This window comes from Pinus tabuliformis, chromosome 1_2, assembly GCF_031772625.1.
Source record: "Pinus tabuliformis cultivar Carrire ecotype Pingquan chromosome 1_2, CPIR1, whole genome shotgun sequence".
NCBI classification, from domain to species: domain Eukaryota; kingdom Viridiplantae; phylum Streptophyta; class Pinopsida; order Pinales; family Pinaceae; genus Pinus; species Pinus tabuliformis.
Genome location: NC_142298.1, coordinates 332,048,220 through 332,063,961, shown reverse-complemented (window position 1 = coordinate 332,063,961; position 15,742 = coordinate 332,048,220).

The following is a 15,742-nucleotide window of genomic DNA, read 5'->3' as shown; positions in this document are numbered from 1 at the left end:
CCAGCATTTGGGGTTGGGAGTTCACCAAATCCACACACAAATATGAAACCTATGCTTAGAAATGTGAAGTTTGAAGAAAGGGCAGGCACCCTGGTCAGAAGTGCATGAAGAGGTGTGGTGTATCAAATGTAAGGGCCAGGGGCACAACAAGGATCACTACCTGGTATTTGTGAACTATATGACGGCGTGGGGACCAATACCATTGCGACCAGAGGTTCTGGCAAGGCCAAGTGCGGCACCTGCACTTTGGTGCGCGATATGTCAGGTGGGCGGAAAGCATGCCATGGACAACTGTCACCTATTACAGAACCTGGGACAACCCCCCCAGTAGTTATTCTGCAACTTTTGTAGGAGAGTTGGTCACGATGAAAGAAACTATCGAAGTTATGAGTTATTGATGGATCGAACGCCTGCTTACAGGATGCAAATGGAGGTGCACGAGAAGGATCCCACCACAAAAATAGCATGGGGTGGATTCCATGGACCCAGATGGGGATGAGGGGGAATGGGACCCAGACGTGGATGGGGACGAGGGGGAAGGGGAACCGAACGTGGGTGGGGACAGTTAATTTGCTATAATTGTGGAGGAACGGGGCATTATGCGTGTGATTGCACAAACCCTACTAGAGCTTGTTGCCTGTACTGTTACTAGTTTGACCACGAAGCAGTTGATTTCCCCACGCTAATTGCTCAGATGCAGGAAAAGGGGTGCTTATGGCTACGCCCACTCAGAATGTCCAAATGATGAAGGCTGAGCCACGCAAGGAAGACCCTAATGTAAACATGATTCTCAGAAGTGGTGCAAGTATAGGAGAAGATAAGGGGAAGCAACCAGAGGAGGATGCATGGGTTGATAAGGCCCTTTCAAAGCAACCGAAATTTGATTTAGAGTGTGGGAAGGAAACTTTTTTGGAAGCCAAGAAGAACTTCGCAGAAGCTTCTACGTTGGGTAGCAAGGAGCGAACGGAGTTGGAAAGGGACAATTCTATGCTAACTATGTTCTTGGAAACTTGCATGAAGCTACTAAGGGATACTAACATGGTGAAGGGATTACAAGAGTTGATAACCAGGTGCGCAAGATTGGATGAACCTTGAATGGTCCAGAAGCTAGGCAAGCACATGTTGCGCACTGGAAGGGAAATTTGATTGACTGCCCAGAATGGGGACTATGAGATGGATCAAGTTGTTCTGGACTTAGGGTAAGATGAAAATGTACTACCTAAACAAACGTGGGAGCGCATGGGTAGGCCTGCACTACAATGGTCTCCTATCCAATTATGGATGGCGAATCAACAGAAAATATTGCCGATGGGAAGACTGCAGGGAGTTACAGTAGATATTGATGGTGTAAGTACACAAACTGACTTTGAAGTCATAGAAATTGTGGATGGCAGTAACCCATATCCCGCATTATTAGGAATAGACTGGGCAACAGATATGAATGGATTCATCAACCTAAAGAAACGAAAAGTGATCTTCGAGAAAAAATCTCTACGCGTAGTGGTTTTGCTGGACCCAGCCGAAGGGGCGTGTTATACCGAACTAGTGCGCGATGAGGGTAGTGATGATGAATTGGACTGTATCTATTGGATCATAGCACAGGATCAGGACTGAGTAAATCCAACAACGAATAGAAGAATCTCATGGGACCATGATAGTTCCTGCACCTTAGACTTAGATGAAGAGATTGAGCAATGGCAGAACCGACTGCATGAGGTAACAACACTAAAGTGTAACAGGATGGCTAGGGAGAAACCCATTGATGAGGAGGCCACGAAGGAGGAGGAGCTAGTCGACCCATGCGAACTAATGAATCTGAAGGATGGATCCACGAAGAGACCATGTGCGACAATTGTCCCCAAATGGAATACATGCCGAATGGTTCGGCGTGGATGTCAAAGGCAGGTGTGCATACGGGTTAAAGGGCAATCCAGTTCGTTGGTGGTCCGCAATAAAGTCAGGAGGGGAACAGGGGGCAGCACACTCAGCATTCGTTTAAGAAAACAACCTACTAGGAAGTTGCGGATACCATGGGTGTGCTGGGCCTATAATAGAGGAAAGACAAAGATGCAAGTGTCAATCATTGAACAGAAGGAAGCCCAGAACAAGCGGGGTAGGAGTAGGCCTCACAAAGTTAATGCACCATGGGCACGGCTAAGGAAGAAAAATGCGCTATTCGGGGAAAGAATCAGCAAGATGAAAAGTAGCGACGCCCATAGATGCTGCATGGGGCTACACCGAAGGGAATCATGCATGGTCGGGTATCCCACAGAACAAGAACGAGCCACGACCCTGCTATCATGGCTACATCTGCACCTACAGAGGGGTACACCCCACACAATGGTGCACAAAGAACCAATGGCTACATAGACATTCAGGGGGTGCTTGCAGCCCGGGCTAGCAGGAAAAAATTGCACCAAGGGTGCGACCACCTGACTAGTTGAAGATAGCACAGTCTCAGTGCCCCGAGCAGTTGAAAGAAAGCGTGGGACTATAAACCAGTCTATGGGAGGCCTTCATGGAAAAAGGGTTTGGTATAGAGTCATTCGGTCTCCAAGCTCGCGGTTGCGGCTGACAGATGGTGCTACCATGTGGAAAGGACAAGAGGTGACCATTAACACCACGGTTCCTGACAAGAAAGTTGAGTTACGTCAGAAAGGAGTGGGCGGCGGGAAATTAAGATGAAAGTTCTAAGCTAGAAACGAAAAGATCTGCCGCCTTAATAAACTGGAAAGGGAGGGAGGGGATCCATTAAAAATTTCATGTACTTCTAACAACCTGTGGATGGCACCAGGATCTCTGAGATTTGAACCAGTAATGACCAGCAAGCACTTGCCTACTAGGTATTCCATGAGTACCATGGCGAGAACCCAAGCACGTTTTGCAGAAGAAATATACTCCACCCAGGAGGAGCTAGATGTAGCCACCATGATCCTCGAACTCCCAAAATCCCCACACATTCTGCAGCCTCAGGAAAAGAAGCAGACCATGGGCCCGTTAGGATATCGCCAAGATTCTATAAGTTATCAGGAGCTGGAAAGGGCAAAGCAATCACCACCGAAACTGAGGAGGACGATGACGATTTTCAAGATTTGATAGATCAGATTGACGCACAAGATGAGGACAAAGAGGATGATTTCCAAATCCATAAATGACCCCCATATCTCTCCCCATGGACCAGGATGGCCAAGATACCGAAGGATTTGGACGCTGAAAAGAATACACTCTAGATCCCGCTTCTTCCAGATGAAATAAGGTTTGATGGGTTGCCATTGGGTCGAGTTCTGAGCATCAAGTTCGAAGATTGGAACCTTGCAAACAGTGAAAATTTCCCCGAATTGACCGAAGACCAATTACTGCTGCGGAAATGGTTACTAGGTGTGGAGTGGGTGGGACTACTAAATCTAAAGTGGATACCTCACTATCACCATGCCGCCATCACCATCTTTGTGATCTGGTAGTTACTATGTTTGGTACATGATGGGTATCTCTGGTTGGAGGAGCCAATTCCTATCATAGCTGATTGGGTACACCGGATTACCCACTTTCCTGTAAAAGGGAATGACCCCACAAACATAGCTGGAACAAGTAGCGATGTGGGTCTTGCCGAAACAATAAAGGCTAAATATAAGTTGGAAAAGCAGAAGCGGGGATATGTAATAGCAAGCATCAAAGATCGAGGGGTGCAAATTGCCACACAGTTACTAGCCAGTAAACTAATGAGGAAATGTCATGCAGATGAAGTGCCAACCCTTGTCATTGCACTTGCAAAGCAGTGTACGAATGGGGTTCAGTTCAATTGGGCATAGTTCTTATGCGACAAATTTTTGACAAATTGTCAAGAAGAACAGGATAAAGGTAAGACATTTTACTATGCATGGTTGCTACTCTCAATCCTTCTAGTTGTAGGAGAACTGCCACAGGGTAGCCAGTTTCCCAGTATTGAAGATCGACTACCAGAAGTATTGTGGTATACTTCGCTCTGGGCTACAAAGGGTGCAACAAGGGTTTCTGACATCAAGGTTTCTTGGACCTTCATGGAGGGGAGTAGCCAGACATAGATCACTCATAGGCCATAGATGTCTCCAACAATCTATGACAATTTCCAAAGCACGATCGAGTTCAAAGTGGATATGCATCACTTATATATCGGGGCACGGAATGATCCAAAGCGAGCATGGATCACGCTTCCATTCATTGCAACAAACAATGGAATTTAAGAAGTACTGACAACATGGCCTCTAGAGTGGTGCACTCCAGACAAAGTTGTATTAGAAATAATAGCAGTGAAACAACGAAAAAAGGAACTCCAACAACAACTCAATCAATTGGCAGAAAATTCCCATTAAGGACAACAGGCAGCTTTAAAGACGGAGGCAACCATGGACGTGATAGCCGAAGGTATCTTGGAATAGGACATGCACCAGGAGAAGGAGATATAGGAACGCACGGACCATATTAAAGAATCACCCCAGGTCAAGCGACTGCGTAGCAAGGAATCACCACACACACGTAAGAAGTCCAAGACAACAAAAGCTTTGGAAAAAGAGTTTATTGACAGTAGAAAACTGGTGAGTAATGCCCCTATCGAAGCATGGATGGACTTGATCACAGTGTAGACAACTTTGTTGGGGTAGATCCGAGCATAGCTATAGGCACTACAGGTGTGACCCCCGGGTGGGGTAACCCTACAATTAATAGAGGACACCACCGCCGCTGACCAGCTGGTGCGCGCCAATACAATGAACACATTAGTGCTGCCAGCAGGTGTTGTCTTAGCAGAAGTAGAGGGGGACATGTGTAGTTGGGGGTTGAACCTGTTCACCCTCCCTAGAGAAACCCTATACCAACTACAAAATGGGGTAACCACTGAGCTTTGAGCCCGGGAAGGCCGCGTCCTACAAACATTGATGGAGCACAAAGCAAATCTGGAGCAGGTTCGTCTCCAACAAGATGATTTGATCACACGCAACTAGGAAGTGGAACACACCATGATGGAAGCTTGCAGCAAGGTACCGGAGTTAGCTATCCCAGCCGAACTTCCAACAACTCACAGGGTTCATCTTATGGCCACAGGGTTCCGCGCGACCTAGGAGGAGGCCACGAAGACACAATGGGAGTTAAATCTCCAAATTACAGAGCTCAGGCTAAAGACACAGCCGACCACACCATGGCAAATTTAGGAGTAGTGTCGCGGTGGAATTCAAGTAGGATTGGACATGATAAAGTATGTTGTCCAAGATTGCTCAGGATTGTTAGATCAATCCCTCCTTACGCTCACCTCCCTCGAGGAAAACCCGACCATACAATAAGTCGAAACTGAAGCGCGAGAGTTGCAGTAGGCTTATGACACTGCCAGAGGGGCTGTGCAGAAGATTGCTATCATGTAGAGGTTGGATAAAATGAAGGAGGCCCAGGATCTTAAGGCACAAGTTGATGCTGCACGGAAAAAGGAGGCAATGCTTAAAGAATGCATCCAGCCTTGGCTGGATGAAGAATTCATGGTTTCCACAGCCATCAAAGGAAAGTTAGCACACATACAAGCAGTGGGTGATCCCAGACAAGCAACTACAAGTGATATGGATGCATTAACGGATCGCGTAGAACATGTACACAGGATAGCATTAGAGTTTGTTGCAAGCATAAACGACGTGCAAAAATTGTTGAATGAACTTCACGCAAATATTACCGCACCAGCTGAGTGACTCAGGACGAGTCAGGATGATTATGTTGGGGGACTATTGGGTAGCAGAAGGCCCACATAACGGTTTTGGGGCTTAAAGCCCGCAATTTTGGGGAAAGGTATGGTAAAGGCTCCGCAAGATGTGAGGAGCGTGAATTGTAATGTGTCAAGTCAAAGGGTTGTCTGCCCAAAGATAATGTAAAATAATTCGGCCCACCCATGGTCTGCGGACCATGGAGATGTATAAATAGAGCAAGGCTCTAGAGTTAGGAGTTAGTTTTTGGTATGTACTTTTGGGTTTGGAATGTAATGGGTTTTTGAAGAAAGAAGTCTTGAAGTGTCTATAAGTCCAAGTCGAGGTTTTTGGTGGGTAGATAGAGGCTCTATAGCTATGTGCGCAGAGGCTTGGTAGAGTCTGCACCTGTGTGCGTGGACCCCTGCAGCTGAGTGCACAGGGCAGATTTGGTGGTATGAGCAAAATAATTGATTAAAGATAAGACTGGTTCTGAAGTACTACGTTGAATCTAAATTATTGTGGATCTGATTAATTTATGGTTGATATATCTATTTGATTTGTGCACTTATGTTTATATATTGAGTTTACCTTGAACAGTAGATCTGATCTATAACGAACTCCGTAATCATAAATCTTAAGGAATTGCCTTCTTCCGGATCTACGTGGAAGCCTAGTGGCGGAAGGCCACAGAATGATGCGTGGACCTTCCAGACCACATCAAGACATCCCAAGGGTACGAAAACCTAGTTCCAGCACCCTCCCTTGCTACCTCGGGTGAGACCTCAATCCGTGCTCTGCGAGCTATTGCCAAAAGGGCCGGTAGCTGTGGGATTTGTTTGGCTAAATAACTCTTCTGAACCTAGGTTAGGCCCATATAAGCCAACAAACGTTGATTATTTGGAATAAGAGCATATGCATCAAAACCAAAAAATTTAAGATTTGAATAATCACAAGGTTGACCAGTCCATACCTCTTCCATAATCTTGCAGTGAATTGCAGTTGATGGTGACCAATTTATCAGATAGCATGCTATAAGAACAACTTCTGCCCACAATTCCTGCTACAATTTTGCATTAGTGATAATAATCCTCTCTCTCTCTAGAAGAGTCATAGTCATGCTTTTAGCAACACCATTTTGATGAGTATAAAGCACGATTTTATGTCTTTCGATCCTAGATTCCTTGCAATAATTTTCAAATTCCTTTGAAGTAAACTTACTTCCATTGTCAGTTCTCAAACATTTAAGTGACCTTGCAATGCTCTTTTCAACCAAATATCTAGACTGCTTAAAAGCATCAAATAAATTTAGTTTTCTTTTCAATAAACACATCCACACCTTTCTAGAGTAATCATCTATAACTGTTACAAAATATTAAGTTCCTCGAAAGGAAACTTTAGGAGATGGTCTCCAAAGATCTAAATGGATGTAATCAAGGGTACCTTTACTAACATGTTTTCCTGTTTTAAATTTCTGTCTAGATTTATTTCCAAAAATGAAATGCTCATAGAAATCCAAATTCAAAGGTTTCAATCTTGGAAGTAACTTATGATCAACCAATGCCTTCAACCCTTTCTCGCTCAATATGACCCAAATGTTGATGCCATAAATGAGCAGGTCACTTGCACCTTTAGATGCTATTGTTGCATGATTTTTTTCTATCCTTCCTTCAATATTATCAATGTTCCCACACCTTTTAGCCTTCATGACTACCAAGATTCCTCACATCACCTTCATATCTCTAGCTTGAATTGTACATTTATAACCTACAGAATCTAATTCTCCCATATTAATTTATTTCTAAGATTAGGCACATGCCCCACCTTTTTCAACATTCTAACAGGACAATCATACATTTTAATCCTATTACTACTAATCCAAACCATTTTTCATGTAATAGCATTACCCATTGTTATACAAAATTTACGATTGCAGGAAAAAGTATCTCCCTTAGGTCGGTGGCTAACCTAAAACAATAGAGAGACAAGGAATTCAATTCTTTTCCTTAAAGTAAATAGATGATGGAGTGAGGCCTACCTAGAATCCTTCACACACTTCACTCATTCTTTAGCTTTGTAGCTTCAATTCTAGCTTTGAATGCCAAAATTAGAACCTACACAGTGAGATAACATAAGCCAAGAAACTACAAGATCTATGTAATATCAGCTAAGTACTTCATTCAATATATCAACATGGTATTGAAATAAGTGAAACAACATCACATATAGGAAAACAACGAATTCTTTGAATTACTTTAAATGGAAGGATATTACAACCATAAGTAGCAGTTGATCTTGTAGAAGAAATCCTCTAAGTTTTTGACTTGTCCTTTCCTTGTCACAATATGCACCTCTAATCACCTTAAATGCATGGAATGATTGCCACCCACTGCAACAACATAAGGTCAGAATCACTCTCCAAAATCCAACCGTCAACCACATAGAAGGTTGGGAACATATAAAGAAGTATGGTAAGTTGGGAGTTCTTATCTAATTACCAATCTAGGGTAAGAGATCGACCATTGATGAAGGGATAGGATCAAAGGATAAGTGGAGAAAACTCCAATGTAGGGATGGATAATATCCTAATGTTTTATCCAAGGTAAGTAGTTGTAACAAGTTTTGGAAACTCCTAGAAAAGGAAGCTTCCGGAATACCAATTATTCTCCCATATTTGTAGAACTAATGCAGGTGCAAAGGGGAGCAACCTGCTAGTGGCAAATGCATACCACAGTGGAGAAACCTACTTGTGAACACACCCTAGTAGGATTACAGGGAACTTTGGTCCTCAAATTGTCTTATATGAAAACTTTTAGCTCTCAAACTATCAGAAATGAAAGGTACATGCTTAGGGATTTGTTCAAGGTGGTGACAAAGGGGAATAAGATGTTGATTGATCCCATTAGGAGGCTCATTGATTGGATGTGAAAAAATGGGCTATAGAATAATTCCCCCTAAGGTGCAAAGTAAGAGATGATGACTAATGACTGAAGTGCTTTACCTTGTGACAAGTAGGGATCAAGGACAACCTACAAGCTTCATTTGTTACAATACATTTTCAATGGGACATCTTTGTTTGCTGAGGGAGGCATACCAATACTCAGCTTATAACATAATATAACATGTATAATGATCAAAAGACTTGTTCAAAGATGCAATTGGTGGATCCATGACTGGATGTATTCTTATATGATCGTGACCATCATACATCGTGATCTTTGTATAAATCCTAAAATCACAACCCGGATGGATGAAAATAGATCTGAGGTATTCTATCTCATTCACATGACCAATCAATGTATGAGTCTAACCATGTGAATCAATGAGCTAGAGTCAAACATGGTAGACACCATCTGATTACCGACCAATGACGTGAGCTATTAACAGACTCGAGAGAAACCACTAATGATGTTAATGGATCTCAAGGTACTATAGTATTGTGCATATGGTGTGAATTAATGAGTTGATGTTGAAGACCACACAAAATATTTTGGTGAAAGGACATTAATGCTAACTATCGCCGAGAGTGAGGAAACTTTCCATTGATGTATGTAAGCACCAAGGAACCAAAGTTGTGTTTCTAAGTCAACTTCCTAGATGATGTGTTGATTTCAAAAGGGAGTGATCCGTCGCAAGAGGGACTTGATGTATCCGCCATCAATGACATGAAATAGGTATGATGATTGAGATAGAATGATCAGAATGATGCTGATATGGAACTCGATCAAGAAAGGAAAACATGAGGCTTAGGGGTATTGTAGCAGATATCAACTGAAGTACTTCTCTTGAACATGCCAGCGACACTAAATGGAGTTGGTAGAATTGACCTAAAACTGAGATGGAGGCTTTGAAAACAGTATGATAACCAAGAGACAAGAAAATTACCCAACCCAACGGCCATGGAGATGAAGTGGAAGAGTGTCGTGTTCAGGAGTGACTCATTTCCATTAGTGAAATGGAATTCCTTGTTTTCCCAATTTCCCCAACCATACTGGTCAGTGCCTCTTTATTTTTTAACAAGCTTGAGGAGGATAACATATGCTTGACCTATAAGTTCATCCTTTGGATGAATCTATCTGAGCATATTTAACGAAACCTAAGAATTAGTGGTTCGACCTCATCATGATTGATGAGTACATCATTGTTTGATGTTTTAACAAGTTTAACGAAGGTAAAACTCTACTTCTTTTTCATGTTTAGAGAGTTTTAAAAAGAGGCGAAAAAGAAAACTCCAGATGTACCTTTTCGTAGGTAGTCCCTTAGGTCTAAAAATGTATAAAACAATACCCAAGAGAACCTCTTAGCCATGTTCGACTAAGGTATTCATTTTCCGTAGCTAGTCTATCACAGACTAGAAAAGGGTTTAACTTATACTAAATAGACGTCTTTTCATTTACTTTTACGATTTCGAAAAGAAAAGTGCTTGGCAATTTTTTCATATTTTGAGAGTCTGAAACTTAGAGTTGAAAGAGGACTCCAACGGGGTTCCTTTTTCATAAGTTTAAAGAGCCGGAAAAGGAGATAAAAGTATACTCTATGGTCAAAGTAACCTTCTAAAAACATAATGAAAACCTTCTAACAACTTTCGATCTACTCAAAACACCAAAAGAAGGATTAAACATTTCCATTGCATAGTAAAAATTAATCATATGTAGGTCGCAACACAAAAAAAAGAATAAAATAATGATAAAATGACCATAAATATTCAAAATGGCTTGTCATTTTTACCATTTCACATTTTACCTTCAAAAGTGAGTATTTGGAGCCCTCTTTCCCTTGATCTTCTACAACAAATTGTAGCCAATCCAGGGAACCATTTCAAGTGTCATCACTTCCAGGTAGGAACCGAGACCTTTCTCTATCTTTCTGTGGTCCATTTTTGTGATTTAATGCAATATTTTTTAAGGTTTTGAGGCCCCTGGGGCTCATAAAAAATACCTTGGGACCAATTCACCCCCCCCATCCTGAAACTGCGTTGCACCTATGGAGGAAAACATTGCAGGCAGGGGTGCAACGGTTTGGTAGACACTGCTTGGGTGCATTGGGCACATTTTCCTAAGTTGTTTCTCAATTTTTCCTCACATTTTGTCAAGTTTTTTTCATGGGAAAGATCCTAATGAATCCCTTGTTGATATTTCAGGTACCCATTAGCATAAAACAACATTCATCTGGAAAAAAATAAAAGATGAGGAATAAGAGTTGAATGCAAGGAGACACACTGCTACCATTCAAGTGCTAAAAAATTGTGGGTTATTAAAATTCTTTTGGGTTCCTAGTATGAGGCAACAAATGGAGTTGTTAAAATACCTTATCTTCTCATGGGACATTTAGGTATAGATGTTCAGGTTTCAGGAGAACCTTCTCGAGATATAGGTAGAGAATATTTTCTTTTTGATAGGATTGTCAAAGTGAGGTCCTCTCATCTCTCTTCTAGGTGGAAGAAGTGGTGACGAGACTGTGAAAGACTATATCACTACCTACTGCAGACCTCAAACTCTTCCTAATAGAGATGGGAAGATCAACATAAAGGATGTAATCCAATTACTTATGAGAATGATATTTTTCATTATTGCAATATTGGCAAGCAATTCAAAACTACATGTAGAAAACAAATCATACATGCAGTTTGGGATAGAGTGCCTAGAACTGATGATATTCAATTGGAGTGAGGATGTCTTGGTCAACTTGAAGGAACAACTTACTAAATAAAAGGAGGGGATGTTGAAGAACTTCAATTATGGTGAGATCTTAGTCTCTTTTTCTCTAGAGTGGGTGCCGCTACTGCAGCCTCAACAGATTGTGCTTGAGCCCATCGATCCGAGGACCACACGGATGAGGAGGTGGATAGACCATATGATCCAACATGTAGGCCCATCAACGATCAAATTTTCACCAGCCTTCCCTGGGTCTCTACGAAGTAAGTTCATCCTCATTGATGATGAGCCAACATGTAGGCCCATCAACGATCAAATTTTCACCAGCCTTCTTTGGGTGTCTACGAAGGAAGTTCATCCTCATTGATGATTATCCTTATGTAAGGATGGATTTCCATGATGATCCTGAGCTGAAGTTTCTTGAGGGCGAGCAATGGGATGCTTCAGGTAAGATACTTCAACCATTAAGTAACTTTTTGAAAGTTTTACAATTTTCATTTATTTTTATGTTCTGGAGACTAAACTGTTTGATGTTTTCATGCAAACATTAGACCTGTTCAACCAATGGGTGCTACATATCTCCATCGTACAGAAAAACAACCACAGGAGGAGGCAATGGGACCAGTACAAGTCACTACGATCAAGTGAGATGCGTTATGAGATCCAGATATAGCAAAGATACTACCAGAGGTGGAGTGCCACATGGAAGGAGTAACACATGGGATTGATGAGGCCATGGTCGATCAAATTCCTTTACGATTTCAATGACACATAATCGGAGTGCCTAGTCGTATTGGTCGATTACTATGCAAGATAGCTCGTGCAGTGTCATTTTATTATGAGCACCACTGATTTTTCTATTTATATGTTTTGCATGTAGTTTTTATATGTACAATGTAGCCATATGTATTTTAGGGCACACATTTTGTAAAACCAAACTTCATATATAAATATTTTCAGTGTTTCCTAGTTCCTATTCTAATTTCAATATGATATGTTGTGAATTGAAAGTTATTTACATTCTTTGCAAATGCCGATCTAAAACAAAAATAGCTAGGGCATATGCTAATGTGTTCATATTTCTAAAAATATGTTCATACCGTATGAAATAGAAATGTCTTTCTAGAAGATAAAATCTCAAAACCATGTGAAGGATGATGATATATCTCACTGAATATATGTTCACGAGTTGTAGTACTACGAGGTGTGAGTCAAGCCTGATGACTATATGGTAGATACGATGTGGAATAGCATCAGAAAGTAGCTCAACCACTGCGTTATACTTAGTGATGTTATTAGTCGAGTGACCAATGCAAGTCCCTTGCATACTCACTAGCTCACCATTTGGAGCAAAGATAGCCCACACCGCAGAGAATGGGTTCCGAGTACCATGGATATCGCCATCAATATAACCAATATAAGGTTTGAGAGAGGTTGACATCTACAATCCAAAAGTAAATAGAATCAACAAAAACCATGGGAAACTATGAAAAACACATTCAAACAAACTCAACACACTATAGAAAATATCTACAGAGTGTACAATGCATGGGATCAAGCATAGTATTTTTTGAGGTACAATAAATTTCTAGGTTGTGCCAATCGAACTCCATCGAGGTATACTAACTTATCAGCCCCTTTTTCAAGGGCATGCTTGATAATGTATGGGACCAACCGCATAGGCTGGAACTTTCCTCGACCTAACTTGTTGGTCTCCTAGTCATATAATAGGACGAAATATCCTTCCGAGAAGATTCTAGGCCTTACACATCTATCATATTGTGCTTTAATGCATATTTTATAGGCTTCATTGGCTAACATGGAATTATGTAGGCTTTCATCCAAACAAGTTAAATTTAAAAGGAGCTCCTCCTCTATGGAAGTAGCAGGAAGAAGTTCAATAGCTAGTTTCAACGATTGAATTTTGCATTCTATGGGGAGGATCGTTTCGAGACCATACACCAAATGGGAGGGTGAGAATCTAGTAGTAGTCCTAAATGAGGTATGATATGCCCACAACGAAGCAAAGAGAAGTAAGTGCCATTCCGATTTGTGGACCCCTATCATATGTTGAAGCATAATCTTAAGAACTTTTTTAATCTTCTCAACTTGTCCGTTAGCTTGAGGATAATAGGGAGTGGAATTTTCATGTGAAAGTCCCAACTTGGTAGCTAATTCAGTCATAATATTTCCTAAAGTGCTTCCTGTGATCCTTTACTATTTCTTGTGGAACACCAAACCTAGCAATCATATGGCTGAAGAAAATGTATGCAGTTGTTTCGCCGGTATTATTGAATGTAGGAATTTCTTTGGCCCACTTAGTAAAGTAGTCAAAAACGAAAATAATGTAGCCATGCCCCCCAACCGAGTGATGGTTACATGCCATAAAATAAATTCCCCATTTCGCAAAGGGATCCACATAGACAACGAGATGTAAAGGAGTAGGCAAAGCACAAAATTTTCAATCCTAGATTTGGAACACATGACATTTCTGGACTCCAATGATACAATCACGGAAAATGGTGGGCCAAAAGTAACCGACGCGTAAGATTTTTTTACATAGTAGCGTAACCAAATAAATGTACACCGCGTTCCCCTGAGTGGAATTCATTCACGACTTTTTTGGCATACTGATGAGTGAGGCACCTCCATAAGATCATATCGATACCATGATGGTAAAGGGTGTCGTCGATAATCACATAGTTTCAAAATTGGTATTGGATATGTTGCTTCTCTAAGTGAGAGGTATGAGGATAGAAAGTCTGGGTCTGGAGATAAATGAGAAAATATCCTTACCATGGGTGATGATGAGATTAGGAACAATGACTCACCTCGGATGGAATACTCAGATGTAGATTCAACATTAAGGGAAGGGAGATCTCACATAAGCTCGACAAAAACTAAGGATTTCTTTCACTTGGACTTGATGAATTCTAGGTCAAACCCTTGGAGAATAATGATCCACTGAGAGTATTCCCCCCCCCCCCCAGCAATTGACGTGACAATACATATGTCATAGGGTTCCAATCTGAAATTACTATAGTTTTGTGAACTAAGATGTAATGGTGAAATGTATGGATGGTTTAAACGGCTGCCAAAGATAACTTTTCCACATGAGTATACCATATCTCAGTATCATTGAGGTTCCAACTCAGATAATAAATGGGATTTTCAGTTCCCAGATCATCTTCTTGGACCAACACCATAGCTATAGTAGAGATGATAGTAGCAAGGTACAAGAAATAATCGCACTGATAGTCGGGAGGGTATAAGAGGGATGCCCAAACCAGAACATATTTCAAAGCATCGAATGGATTTTCACAACATCATCCTAATGGAAGGGAATCCATTTTTTTAGTAAGTGAGTAAATCCTTTGGTCAGTTCAACGTAGTTAGGGACAAACCTCCTAAGGAAGTTGGATTTCTCTTGGAGCCTTTGTAACTGAACAAGAGTAGAAGATGTAGGCAAGTTAATGATTTCTTGGAAATTTAAAGGATCAATACAAATTCCTTGTTTCGAAACTACGAAACCAAGGAGTCAGCCAGAACCGATGCAGAACACAGATTTGTGTAGGTTGAGTCAAATGTTACAATGTCTACAATAGAGAAAAATGGTCTGATAAATATCGATTTTAGATGAATAATGACATGCTTTGATGTATCAATTTTTGACTCTTCCCGATTTAATTGAAATATCGAGAGAAATGGTTTCTTCAATTTTTGAAAGGCTCTTTTTAGAGTCAATCTCATGAATGGAAACAAAATTCATAAAGGGCTCGACAAAATTAGGTAGGTACACACCATTGATATTATCTTCAATGGTATATGGGAAGGAGGAATAGTGATGATGTTCATCCCACAACGCATCATCTGACATCGTGATCTCCATGATGATTTCATCAGAAGAGAATGTACATGAGAAAGGATCAGAGGGCGAACCATAATCTACTGATCAATCTATTGAATTGATCAAATAAAATGTATGAGTTGCACAAGCCAAGAAGATAGATTTGTAATCCTGCTCAACAGGGCTAGGTGACATTTGGATGCTAAAAATTTTGATGTCACTTTCAACAAGGATAACCCATGGATCAACCATGATCGTAGATGATGATATCATGTTTATATAAGCAACTGAAGTGGAGGAGATGGGAAGGGGAGGAGGATTGAGTGAAAAAGTACCCATAAGTGATGAATCCTTCAATAAACCAACTCCAACATGTTGATAGGAATGTAGGAATTCCCCTACAAGAGGGAAAATTCTAGTAACATTGGAAACAAAGGTGAAAAGGGTGAGTTGATCTATGGCCAAGATCCCACCTTTATGAGCAAAGGAGATCATGTGGAAGTAAGTTGAAACGACAGAAGACATAGCATAAACCCATGTATGTC